This window comes from Protopterus annectens, chromosome 2.part0 (genome assembly GCF_019279795.1).
Source record: "Protopterus annectens isolate FY-2018-M chromosome 2.part0, PAN1.0, whole genome shotgun sequence".
Lineage (NCBI taxonomy): Eukaryota > Metazoa > Chordata > Ceratodontiformes > Protopteridae > Protopterus > Protopterus annectens.
In genome coordinates this window covers 1,206,989,512-1,207,002,865 of record NC_056728.1, presented here as the reverse complement: position 1 = coordinate 1,207,002,865, position 13,354 = coordinate 1,206,989,512, and positions in this window count along the sequence as shown.

Here is a 13,354-nt window from a genome sequence, read left to right as displayed (position 1 = left end):
GGCATTCACCAAGTGTTTGCTTGGTAGTGACGGCTTTCACCTGAGAGTCTTAGTTCAAGTGTTTCCCTGTCCTGGACATTGGCTCCTGACTGCCACCAGGCGTCTACTGTGGACAACCTCAAAGCCACCATCCTGGGTATTACCCTGAAGTTACATTCAATTGGTCAAGTCTGCAACCTTGCTGCCCTCTCTCTGGCATAAGTTCCTTAGGAACAGAGATAGACTCAAGATTAATCTGCGTCTTTCTTCCACCCGAGAAAGGATCCAAACTTTACGGGACCAAGTTTCAAGCTCTGATCTTTGAGATCCAAAGCCTTCCAGCCAGGATAGTTCTACAAGTTTTAGGCTCCAATGTCTGCCACGGTTCTTTTGTTCCTCTGAATTGCACAAGGATTCTTCAGTAGCTGTGTCATCAATGGTCCTTTCAGGATCTTTCCCTCAATCATCACATCATGATTACGGAAACATTACAAGCGGGACCTTGCTGGGTGACCAGACGTCAATCTGAATCAAGGCCTTTGTTATTCCCTCTCCACTGGTTACCAGCGACGGGTACCTCCCAGATAGGGTGGGGGCATTGTCTGGGCAAGGCTAGTTCAGGCTCCTGGCAGGCAGCTCTTCTCCACATCAATGTATTGGAGATGAGGGCTGTGCTTCTTTCCACCAGGCCTTACAGTTTCTTCCCTCAGGGCATCATGCGTCATCCACACACGAACAACATGCTTGGTGGTCTGGTATCCTGAACAAACAAGGAGGGACAGATCCTACCCCCTTTACCAGAGGTAGCAGAGGTGTGAGATGGGCTGTAGCTACCAACTGCTTTTTGGTGGCGACCCACATTCCAGGAAGATCAAATATTTTGGCAGACAAATTGGGCAGGACAATTCTCTCTCTCCACAGTGGTCTCCTAAACCAAACGGTAACAGCTCAGGTTTTTCAGAGAGTAGGGGACGCCGTGCTGCAGCCTATTTTAACTCACTAAACACCAGGTGCCGGGTTCTTCTCCTTGATCCCACATGCAATTTCAACTATGGATGCTCTGCTTACAACCTTGTCAACAGGGGCTGCCCCATGCCTTTCACTCAGTTCCACTTCTCTCCAAAGTCATTCAAAACTTCTCAATTGGGTGCGTGATACTGAGACTGCCCCCATACTGGCACGCAAATCAGGTATGGTTTCCTTACCTGAAGAAAGCATGCAGTGGACGATCCGTGGACGCTGGAACCTAATTCCGGACGCACCGCTCATCGGATTGGGACATCAACGTGGTCCCTCAACAACAGAAATTGACAACGCTCCTCCACTTCAACTTTGGTCAGAAGTCACGCACTGAACCGGAAGTTGTTTCATTTGTCTTTACCTTTGCGACCACCACACAACAAATTGTGCCTCGGTAAATTGGAAGAGGTTTGCTATCTGGGCTCAACTCAAGGGCTTAGACCTATCACTGCTCCTATGAAGGTTTTGAAATTCTTATCATCCTGTTTAATCAAGGATCTTCTGTCTCTACCTTTAAGGGTCCAACTAGCGGCTATCTCTAAGTTCGCGAATCCACGGATCCTCCATTGTTGAGCAGCGAACCTTCCGGCTCATTAAAAGTGCGGGCCTGATAAGACCCTGTTTTCATCCTGTATCAGTAGGATCTTGCCCAGTTTGGGTGCTTGGCGCATTGCAACATCTTCCCCCTTCGAACCGGCTGCTACATGTGAGGTTAAAATATCATCTTGGAAAACACCTTCTTAGTTTACAGTGCTTCACAAGAAGTTTCAAACTTCAATTTATCTTCTTTAAAGCCACATTACTTGATTTTTCTAAGGATAGTATCATAGGTACAATCCATCCTTTGTCCCAAGGTCCCATTTCAGTTTCTGTCTCCAACAATCTCTAGAGCTACCAGTTTCTTTCCCAAAAATTCTCAATGAGCGAATACACTCTCCATAAATTGGATGTTTCACAGGCATTAGCTATTTCAGACAGGACTCCATAAACAACTTACGTAGAATCAGACTGATTTGTTGTGTGCCTCAGATAATAAATTAGGTTAAACCATCACAAAAGCTTTTATCTCCGTGGATGAAATTGCATGCTCAGAACATTCTTCAAATAGCAGCACAACGTCTATCAAAATATTCTACCAGAGCTATGGCTACTTCTGTAGCTTTCATTTCCAAGCTTTGCTTTAGTAATTTGTGCTGTATTTGCCGGATCCAATCCGCACTTTCATTTCCCACTAAGTGGATGTGGCATCTAAGCAGCGAGAGCATCATTTGAACCCCACGGTACTCAAGGTGTTTTCAGTGAAACCCACCAGGATTCAGGTGCTGAGGCGCTGTCCATCAGTAGAATATGGCGAATAGAGATCACATAACATCTTTAGTTATGCCTCTGCATACTTCCAGATGTTTGGATTCATCTGCATCGATCAACTACACACACCACTCCTTCCCCCCTGCCTTGAAGTCAGAAAGAGATTGAAGCAGTTTTTGAGTTGTACTGTTTTTATCTTGTTTCATGGCTGATGTTATAAACAGGCGTGCGTATGGCCATGTATGCGGATGCAACAGATCTGAGGACTGGTAGGTACATCACAGAGATACAATAGCTCAACCAATGGGGCTTCGCTCTTTGGCATAGCGTGCAGTCGGGCAAGAGGATCGGCTCGAACCCACATCAATGATCAAGTGTAAGCGAGATGGATCCCAAACATCTGAGTTATGGTGAGTACATAGCTTCTAAAAGTTTTCTTTCCAATTATTCAAACAGAGAAGTATTGCCACCATACCCTAAATTATACACAGGCAATCATTTTACTTAAGACTAAACCACTTTCGTAAAATCTGACCAGATATTTGGCCTTTCTGGACCTGGGTGGATCTGCGCTAAAGTCACATTAGCTAGATGGTTTGAAGGACTGTGACCTTTATTCACACTAGCATGTATCTGGGTACTTACTACCATGGCTCATTCAACAAGGTCTGTAGCAACTTCACCGCTATGCAAACTTCTTTTACATGACATCTTACGCTGCAACTGAGCTGCGCCTGTACCTTCATCAATCATTACAAATTGGTTTGGCCTCAAGGGAAGAGCATCTTTGATTCTATGGTTGCTCAGAGATGACTCCAGCTTCCATGAAACCTCTCAGAATGAGAGGTAGCTGGGGACTCTGTCCCGTAGAAAGTAATGAATGAGGATTAACAGTATCAGATAAAGAAGTTTGTCTTCATAACATTCCATCTGTGTTGCTGATCCTCGTTCAGTCATCTGACCCTCTTCTTCCCCCTCCTGTGGTTTTAGTGGATCGCACCATCGGTTCTCTTAGGTTGTTGACCAGAGGTAGCCTCTACCGTCTTTTAACTAGCTAAATCTGAGGTAACAGGAGAGAGTTGTGGGTAAGAGTTTGCTCAAGGAAGTTTGAAGCTGGCGTGAGCTTGGAAAATAGCCTGCTTTCGGTTCGAGCTCGGAACCGCGATATGTGCGTAATGTGAGCGAGGATCAACAATACAGATGGGCGTTGTGGTGGAGCATAACACTTTTTTTACTTCATAGGCGTAGCTATCTTGAACCATGTTTTCTATTCATTTCTGTACAATTTTCCTTCCTTTCTGTGTACTAAAGGTTATTTGGGCAAGTGCTTTTCATTTTAACTTCTGATTCTGCTTTCAGCCTTTCACTGACGAGTAGGTGTGACTCTGTCTCATACTTTGGGTCAATAATACCCAGCGGATTATGTGTGGCCACAACTTTGCCTGCATAATTCCTTTCCAACATCTCTTTGACTAACTTTTTTTAATTCACTGGCGACTTTTCAACTGAAAGTGATGTGATATTTACCTGTAAGACTTTCCTTCTATCAAAAGCTTAGCTGGACAAAGAGTTAATCCAGCACAGTGGAGTATTCCTGTGTTTACAAGGTTTGTTGCTCATTTCTCACTTGCACTTTGTCATAATAAACTTGGAACTTCTGGTTGTATAGTAGGAGTCTATGTTAGCAAATCAAAATATATCACTTACTAAGGCACCTAATAGTTGACACATAGTCTTCAGAACTACAACACAAATATACATAAGCAAATTTGTTTCTCAGGGAAAAAAAAAAATCGCTTGTACGTAGTCGGGAACACTTAGCACTTTTCTCCACCTTTTTTTTTTAATTGGGGGCGGGGGGGGAATTCATTCATACCTGAATCGCGAGGCAGCCATATTTGGCCTTATCAGGCCGAGGCTATGCTGGCGCCTGGCGCAAGGTTCATGAATCCCGGGGATTATATCAATGAAATAGAGGCCCTTGATACTAAAATAAGATCTTTAGACGAAAAGATACGTGATTACACAAGTTTTAATATGTTCGAAGATCTATATAATGGCATCAAGATAAAAGCTGACAGGCAAAGGGCAACCATAATTGCCAGAAAACAATCTAAATTGAGGCGAGATATTTTATCCTATAAAACTGACCAGGCATATATAGTCTTAGCAGAGTCTGGGACATCAGTTAAAACTTTACAAAATAAAGAAACTAACAACTCTGCAGAGATTTTTCCAGCAAATGCCAAAGAGACTATTAACACAGTAGTAGTTACATGTGACAAAGGAAACAGAGATATTATTCATGAAGAATTTCCGGCTTTACCTACTACTAGTACTGGGAGTACAAACATCAATAATAAAAACATGAACTATGCGGAGAAAGTAACAACACCCCCTGAAGTAAATACTACCCCTTTTCAGAGGGTATCAGAGAAAAACAAAAAAACTTTGAAATGGTACAATTCCACTCAATTTCGGGGGAAGGGCAGAGGCAAGAACAAGCGGAGATGGTAACAACATCTATTGAGTTAAACGTGGACTCTTATGAAGTAGGGATACTAAATCTATCTGATTTAGTAATGAATCAACACATCACCACCATATTAAGGAAAGGGTTCACGTTCATTCCATCTAACCACATGAATCTTGGAAAACTACTTGTGGATTTCAGACTTTTCTTGAGAAAATTAAATCTAAGTTACATCATGGAAGACATAGGTTGTTCTAAACCACAGGACAAAATCACAGTCAGTAATCCTAGTACTTATAATCCGCCCCTCATGAACAGCTTACAAGTATTTGAAAGACTGTGCGAAAATGATTTTAGAAACATCACATTTACAAATGATAGAAATAATCTAACTACAGATGAAACAAATGCTTTGAAAACTTTAGTAGATAATAACAACATAAGAATAATGAAGGCTGACAAGGGGGGCAAAGTGGTAATAATGAACAACAAGGATTATAAGATCTCGATCCACGAGATGTTACATGACACAAAAACATATAGAAAGGTCAATTATGACATAGTGAGCAAGAAGTTCAAAGTTCTAGATGCTATTTTGTTTGACATGTTTTCTCAGGGTGAATTCAGTTTAACAGATTATGAATTCATGCGTAAAGAACATCCCAGATTAGCAGTATTTTTTGGGATTCCCAAAATACAAAGTAGTGAAATTAGACCACCCTTTAGGCCTATTATTTCAGCCAAACAGTCGAAAACTGAAAAAATCTCGATTTGGTTAGACAATGTACTAAACCCATTAGTACAGAAGTCTGAATTTTTCTTAAAGGACTCATGGAGTCTTTTAGAAATTTTGAGAAAAATAAACATCACAGAAGAAAATCTGTTTTTCGGAAGTTTGGATGTTAAGAATTTATATACCAGTATAGATCAAGAGGAGGGTATAGAATTTATGAGAGAATACTTAAATAAGAATACAACTTTTTCCAATACTAAAGTAAACTCATTATGTAATTTAATGGAGTTAGTATTGGAGAATAATTTCTTTAAGTTTGACGGTCACATTTACAAACAAGAGCTGGGGGTAGCAATGGGTTCGAGGGTGGCCCCTTCTTTTGCAAACATCGTGATGGCAAACTGGGAGATGAAATTTCTAAAGACACATGCTTTGTTCAACAAAGTAATTATTTACCATCGATACATAGATGATTTATTTTTTCTATGGAAAGGAGAACACAATGAATTTGTAGAACTGGTTGAATTTTTGAATCAAACAACCAAGTTTCTAGAATTCAAAATAGGTGACCTTGGAAAAAAGATTACATTTTTAGATTTGACCCTAGAAATTGATGATGAGACTAAGACCTTCCATAGTGAAATCTATAGAAAACCGTATTTTGCAAACTGTTATTTACATAAGGACAGTTTACATCCAGAACACATGAAAAGAGGGGTCATCAAAGGTCAAATCATTAGACTAAGTAGGTTGACATCTAAAGACAGAATTTTCGAGAAAGAATTAATTCTTTTGAGGTCACTTTTCATAAATAGAGGATACAACAGAGACTACATAGTCAAGATAGAAAATGAAGTGTTGCCACTAAGAAAGGGAGTGGCCAAACCAATATTGATGTCAGAGGACGTGATAGTGGGGGTACCCCAAACATGTATAGAGAATATAGACCAGGAAGTACAAAAGAAGGAATTTGTAACAGCTTTCCCATTACCAATAGTAAATGAAATGTGGCACATCAAATCTATCATAGAAAACAATTGGAAGGTCATTATGGGAAACAGAGAACTAATGTCAGTGATAGGATACAAACCTAGATTCACCTACAAGAAGGTTGTCAATTTAAAGAGTATTTTGGAATCAGGTGGAGATAAAAATGACAGTCAAGACAGACAATGTACCAACAAGAAAGGTACATTTAGCTGTACTAATTGTAAGCAGTGTAGGTACATGAGCAACTCTTCTTTTGTGACAGTACAACATTTAAATCATACTTTTTGGGCTAGGGAATATTTTAACTGTAATAGTGAATTTGTAGTCTACTTGGCCACATGCGTAACATGTAAAAATTATTACATAGGAAAAACTAAAAGAACTTTAAAACGCAGGGTATATGAACACACTTTGGCTATAAAAAAGAAAGACAAAAACAACGCACTGGCGAGACATGCTATGATATGTAGAGATTTCAAAAAGTTTGAATTTTTTATTTTAGATGTAGTCAAGAAAGGATTAATGGCAGGGGATCTTAACAATATTTTAGAGTGTAGAGAAACTTTGTGGCAGCTGGTGTTTGGAGCTGATACAACACCAGGGCTAAACGAAGTAATTAACTTAAAATGTTTTCTTATGTATAGATAGAAAGGACAAAGCATATTAGTCATTGGACTTTGTAATTAAGGTTTACAAGTATTTATTATTTATGATATTAAGATCTAATATATATTTGATAAAAGAACATTTTGTATAAATTTTGTATTGGATTTGAAAACAACAAATAAGTAAGACAAATACTATATCGTTTACATATTAATTACATCATTTCCTGTGACAATACTACTTAAGAAACACTGAGTTGATGTAATTTATTCTGAAGAAGTTCACGACAATAAATGTGGATGAAAGCGCTAAAAAGAATTATTTGGAAGTGTCTCTTTTGCAGCTGGTTTGTGTTTTTCAGCCTGGTTCGACGTATTTACAGAGGAGAGTATTACCTACATACCCTAGATATAGACAGGCAAATCCATTTTTACTTAAACAGGACTAGACCCTTTCATAAATCTGACCAGTTATTTTTGGCCTTTTCTGGACCTAGATTAGGATCTGCTGTTGCTAAGGTCACATTAGCTAGATGGTTAAAGGACTGTGTGACCTTTATTCACACACAACATAATATCTCATTGCCTACTACCATGAAAGCTCATTCAACAAGGTCTGTGGCAACTTCTGCTGCCTTCCATGCCAGAGCTTCTTTACATGACATCTGTGCAGCTGCAACTTGGGCTACGCCTCATACCTTCATCAATCATTACAAATTGGATTTGGCCTCCAAGGGAAGAGCATCTTTCGGTTCTATGGTGCTCAGGAATGTCCTTCCATGAGAGCCTCTCAGGAATAGAGGTAGCTGGAGACTCTGTCCCATGCGTAAGGAATGAACAAGGATTAACAATATCAGATAAAGAAGTTATGTCTTACCATAATGTTCCATCTGTATTGCTGATCCTCGTTCAGTCATTACGACCCTCCTTCCTTCCCCCTCCTGTGGTTTCTAGTGGATCGCACCATCCGGTTCTCTTAGGTTATTTGACCAGAGGTAGCCTCTACCATCTTTAACTTGCAAAGTCAATCTGAGGTAACAGGGAGAGGGAGATTGTGGGTAAGAGTTTAACTCGAGAGTTTGAAGCTGATGCGAGCTTGGAAAATGGCCTGCTTGGTTACAAGCTCGGAACCGATAGCCATGCGTAATGACTGAACGAGGATCAACAATACAGATGGAACGTTATGGTAAGACATAAATACTTTTTTTTGTTACTTAGATGTAGCTATCTTGAACAAATATTTTCTATTAATTCTATGCAATTTTCCTTCCTTTCTATGTACTAAAGGTTATTTGGGCTGATTAGCTTTTCATTTAGCTTCTGATTCTGCTTTCTGACCTTTCCATGACTGATGAAGTGTGACTCTGTCTCATGCTTTGGGTCAGCTAATACCTTGGATTATATGTCGTAATACAACTTTTGCCTGCATTAATTCCTTTTCAGTATCTCTTTGACTAATTTTTAATTCACTGGCATTTTCAGCTGAAGTGATGTGAGTATTTTACCTGTAAGACTTCCTTCTATCAAAAGCTTAGCTGGACAAAGAGTTAATCCCTTTAGTGGAGTATTCCTATGTTTTACAAGGATTTATTGCTCATTTCTACTTGCGCTTTGTCATAAATATTTTCTTGGAACTTCTAGTTGTATAGTAGGGTCTATATTAGCAAATCAAAATGTCACTTACCTGAGCACCTAATGATTGACACATAGTCATCGAACTACAAAAACTACAAATGGCCACATAAGCAAATTTGTTTCTCCAGGGGAAAAAAATTTGCTTGGCTGTAGTCAGGAACTTGCCCTTTTCTCCACTGTAGAGCGATCTCAGAGTTGGTATATTTAGTTAGGGGGGTGTAGGGGTTCAGCCCCCCACATGGAGGGGTGTGGTGATGAAGCCCCCCACTTTCGTAGGATTTGAGAATGTGTTTCAGTTTTGGTTGGCTAAGCGATTTTTTCCCCATGGGAAAAAGTTTGCTTACATGGCCGTTCGTAGTTTTTATAGTTCGATGATTATGTGTCGATTATTAGGTGTTCGGGTAAGTGACATTTCAGTTTGCTAATATAGACCCATATAGTATCATTAACTGTTCTTCATTTGAAAATATCTCATTTGTACATGTGTAAATGCTCTTGACCCATAGGCCATAGGTTTGTTGTTTTGCAAGTCACAATCCCTGACACATTCTGACTTGCATCCAGTTGCAGCATAACTGGTATATTTATATCAACATATTTTAATGTAGGCGCTTTTGTTAATAGCTTTTTGGACATTTAAAAAAAAAACTCTTTCCTGCAGCTAGATCCATTCTCAAGCTACTTATTGCAACAGAAGCTTTTTTTGGAGACACTTTTCTCCATCATATTCAGAGCGATGTCTTTGCAAGATGCCAGTTTGTTCTCTGGGTCTGCCAATTTCACTATAGCTGTGAATTTCTCTATATATGGTTTCAGACCCTGTGACATTAGTATATGGCCCATATATCTCAGATGTGCTACTTTCTAAATCTGCGTATGCTCTCTTTTCATTTGAAGGCATTGCATGTTTGTTCAGTTGCTGAATTGGCCTGTTCTCAGACCTACAATATTAGATTATCATTTACTGTATGCATACAGTACCTTTAAAGCATGTGCTTACTTGGGTAGCAAACATTTCAAGATCACAACTGATAAACAAAATACCAAACTGAAATAATGGGAATCTGTACTTTCCTATTGGCAGATTAAATATACCCAGTATGCATTTTCTGTTATCTGGTTTGATCTGTCAGCATCCCTGATCTACATCTTGTAAGGATACTATTGTAGTATTTAACATTATTGAGACTATTTCCTCAGATATAAGCAATTAATAATGTTCTATTTTTATACATTGTTTAGACCTTGCAGACCAGTGCATATGTGAATCCTGTTCTGTTTCAGAACAGTAGGTGCACTAGTCACCCTTTCTGTAGTCTGTTGTTACTTCTTAATGGCACCCAAGCTTTCCATTTCTATATTTCTACTTATGAGAGCTAAGAGCTATTGTTACTTTCCTAGGTTCATGCTGCTGTCGTAACAGCAGTACTTATATGACTTTGGCATTCTCCTGAAAAACTTCCTAAAACTCATTCCCTGGTAAACTTTCTAAATCTATAAACAAGCCATTGTAGTAATTCATGATGGCGTTGTTATGGCTCTGTAGAGTGTTCAAGATGACTCTATGACTGTGTCAATGTTCTTGTTCATATTCACTCTCTGCACGTTCACCATGAGTATATTACACCATTTCTGACATTTCATCTGTCAAACAACCAAAATGTTAGGAGAACTACATTTTCCTACTCAGTACATTCACATCCAGTTTTATATTTACACATTATTGGCTTCTAAGCAATTATTTTTATCTAGTGTACTGAATGTGTTAGTAATATTTGCACCTTTTTCCTCTGTACCTTTGAGCCCAAATGTAACAAAATATTTTCAGATGTGATATTCTACTCTCTACCTGTTGTGACACACATACACACACACATATGTGTGTGTGTGTGTGTGTATGTATATATATATATATATATATATATATATATATATATATATATATATATATATGCATGTGTGTGTGTGTTTATGTTTAATATATAATGCAGTTACTGTTGGTGAACTCTTGGCCTCCATGAGGTCTTTAATCAGAGCAAACTTCAAGAAGGAATTGATACCACATGGCATGTAAATTCCTATAACTATGCATTACCATCTAAAATTTGCAGCCAATACACTATAATTTCTTTATTTCTAGTTATAAAATGTATTTCTGTCTGTTTTGTATAGATTAGATGCAATAGAGTACATTACATTTCATTGAGCAAAAGCAATCTGGATAATTGCATGGATAATTACAAACTCCAGGTCTCACCCCACAAGCAGTGATGGAAAATGGTAGCAAGATGTAGGAATTGCAGTGACTTGGCTACAGTTGATCTATCCAATTAATTATCTAGTAGCAGCCAATGGACCTGTGAAGCTATAATCATTTAAATTAATTGTAACTTTATACTAAGTATGTTTAGGTCTTTTCAAAATAAAATAAGATTATGTTTTCAAAACCATAAACCTTTTGGTGAACAGATTTTCATTTCTAAGTATCATGATCAAACTTTAATAGTCTGTATGTGTTTGTATTTTTTCTTCAATTACATACTAAATATAAACTATTTAATAAGAGTATGCAGTATGGGACTCTATTCTTCCTTTTGGGACAGCTTTTGTTACATATAGCTTTTCTTGGATTTTACTTGAGCCTGTCTGTGTTGCTATTTGCTGTTACAGTCCTTGAAGTCTATATTCTTGCTCCAACACTAGTTGTGACACTTATCAGGCTATATTCTAAAAGATTGGGAAAGCAAAGTGGATGGCCTATACCATGATTTTCATACTACCCCAGTTTAAACATATGGCATGCTCCCCCTAGCATATACAGATATGCTGAAGTCCACCTGAAGTTCAGACATAAGCACTACATCATTGATACCACCTAATGGTTTTGTAAAGCCATCAACAGATAGCATGAGTCTAAAGCATTCTATGCAAGTTAACAATATTATCCATTCTGTGCAGAAACTGATGCTTTCCAAGGGACTAATGGACTGCAGTGTACTCTGAAACCATTCAAACAGCATGGTATCTACACATCCTGGCTGCCAGACAGTACATTGGGTATGAGTGTTGGTGACCAATATGCACTGTAACATAAACACTATATATTAAAGTGCTGGAATTTGCTACTGGACACATGATCAATATAGTGGTGTGCAGGGCAAAGTGTCAGTACCAATGGGTAGCTTCACCTGTAAATCATGTGTAGTACTGCAGGCATAACAACATTTTCTTTGTAATATATATAGTATAACAGCTGACATCCAGAATGAGAAAAACTACATTGTTGTGAGGTACAAAATATTTACATGGGAGGTGGACAACAAGGCTATGAAGTATAGTGGAGGTGTGTAGGTATATATTTATAAATGTGTTGTAGTACAGTATATGGCCAGTATAAGTTGGCCTACATTTATACTGGCTGAACTAGACACATCTTTCTTTACCAGTGTGGAGGGCCCACCATCTCAAATGACACTATTTTTCTTTAAAAGTCGTGGAAGAACCCATACAAAAACACACAGCATGTACTTTTTGTGCATACGTAGTGCTGCTATGTGTGAGGTGAAGATCCTATACCACAGTAACACGGTGGTGAAAGGAACTCTGGAAACTTAATTGAAAAATGCCATGATTGATACAGCATAAATGGGTGTGCAGCACCAAATAATTCATACACTGTGATTCTGAGTTGCACGTGTTGCACAGTTATTGCTATCAGGTGTATCATATGTGCCATTTGTGAGGATTTGAGTGATTTCTTATTTGGTTAATTTTCAATAAAGAATCACAAAAGTCATCTCTTGAATTGCCCATGCTTTGGTGAGCCCTAGAAGCTCAGAACTGCATGCTGTAGTATGTGTAAATTGTTTCGGAATATGCAGTCTAGTTCCTCACCTTCCTTGGATTTTGACACATTTGTTGTATACAAATAATTGCAATTCCTTTTGCATAGCTGTCCACCTTACTAGCAAATAATAAAGGGTTTCAGGCACCAATTCTTTACATGGCTTTTTTATTTTTACTTTATTTCCAGCATGTAAATCTGATATATTTTGTTGCAGTTTATAATAATAATGTTTAACTATGGCATTTCCTTTACATTGCATTGATTTTCAGGCATTAGTAATGCAAGCAGCATAGTGGTACAGTGGTTATCATTGTTGTCTCACAGCAAGAAGTTCTCCGGTTCGATTTTCGGCTGGGGTGCCTTCTGTGTGGAGTCTGCATGTTCTCCCTGTGTATGTGTGGGTTTCCTCCTGGTGCTCCTGTTTCCTCCCACATTCCCAAGACATGCTGCAGGTAAATTAAACATTCTAAATTGGCCCTAGGTGTGCATGTGTGTGCCTTTTGAGGAAGGCTGTGTGCCAGGCTGGCAACTCTACACTGTAAAACTCTACTGCCACTCATTCTGTGGACACCAATGATCCACTATGGTGACACCTAACAGGAGCAGCTGAAAAGAAAAGAAGTAATGCTAGGCATGTAAATAATTGCTCTGGTCCATTAGCAGTCGAGCTGGTGAAAGTTCATATATTCCAAAATGTCAAGGTATAATACTTCTTGCTTTTGCTACTGCTCTTTCTCATAAGATGCTTCACTAGTTTGTTAGTT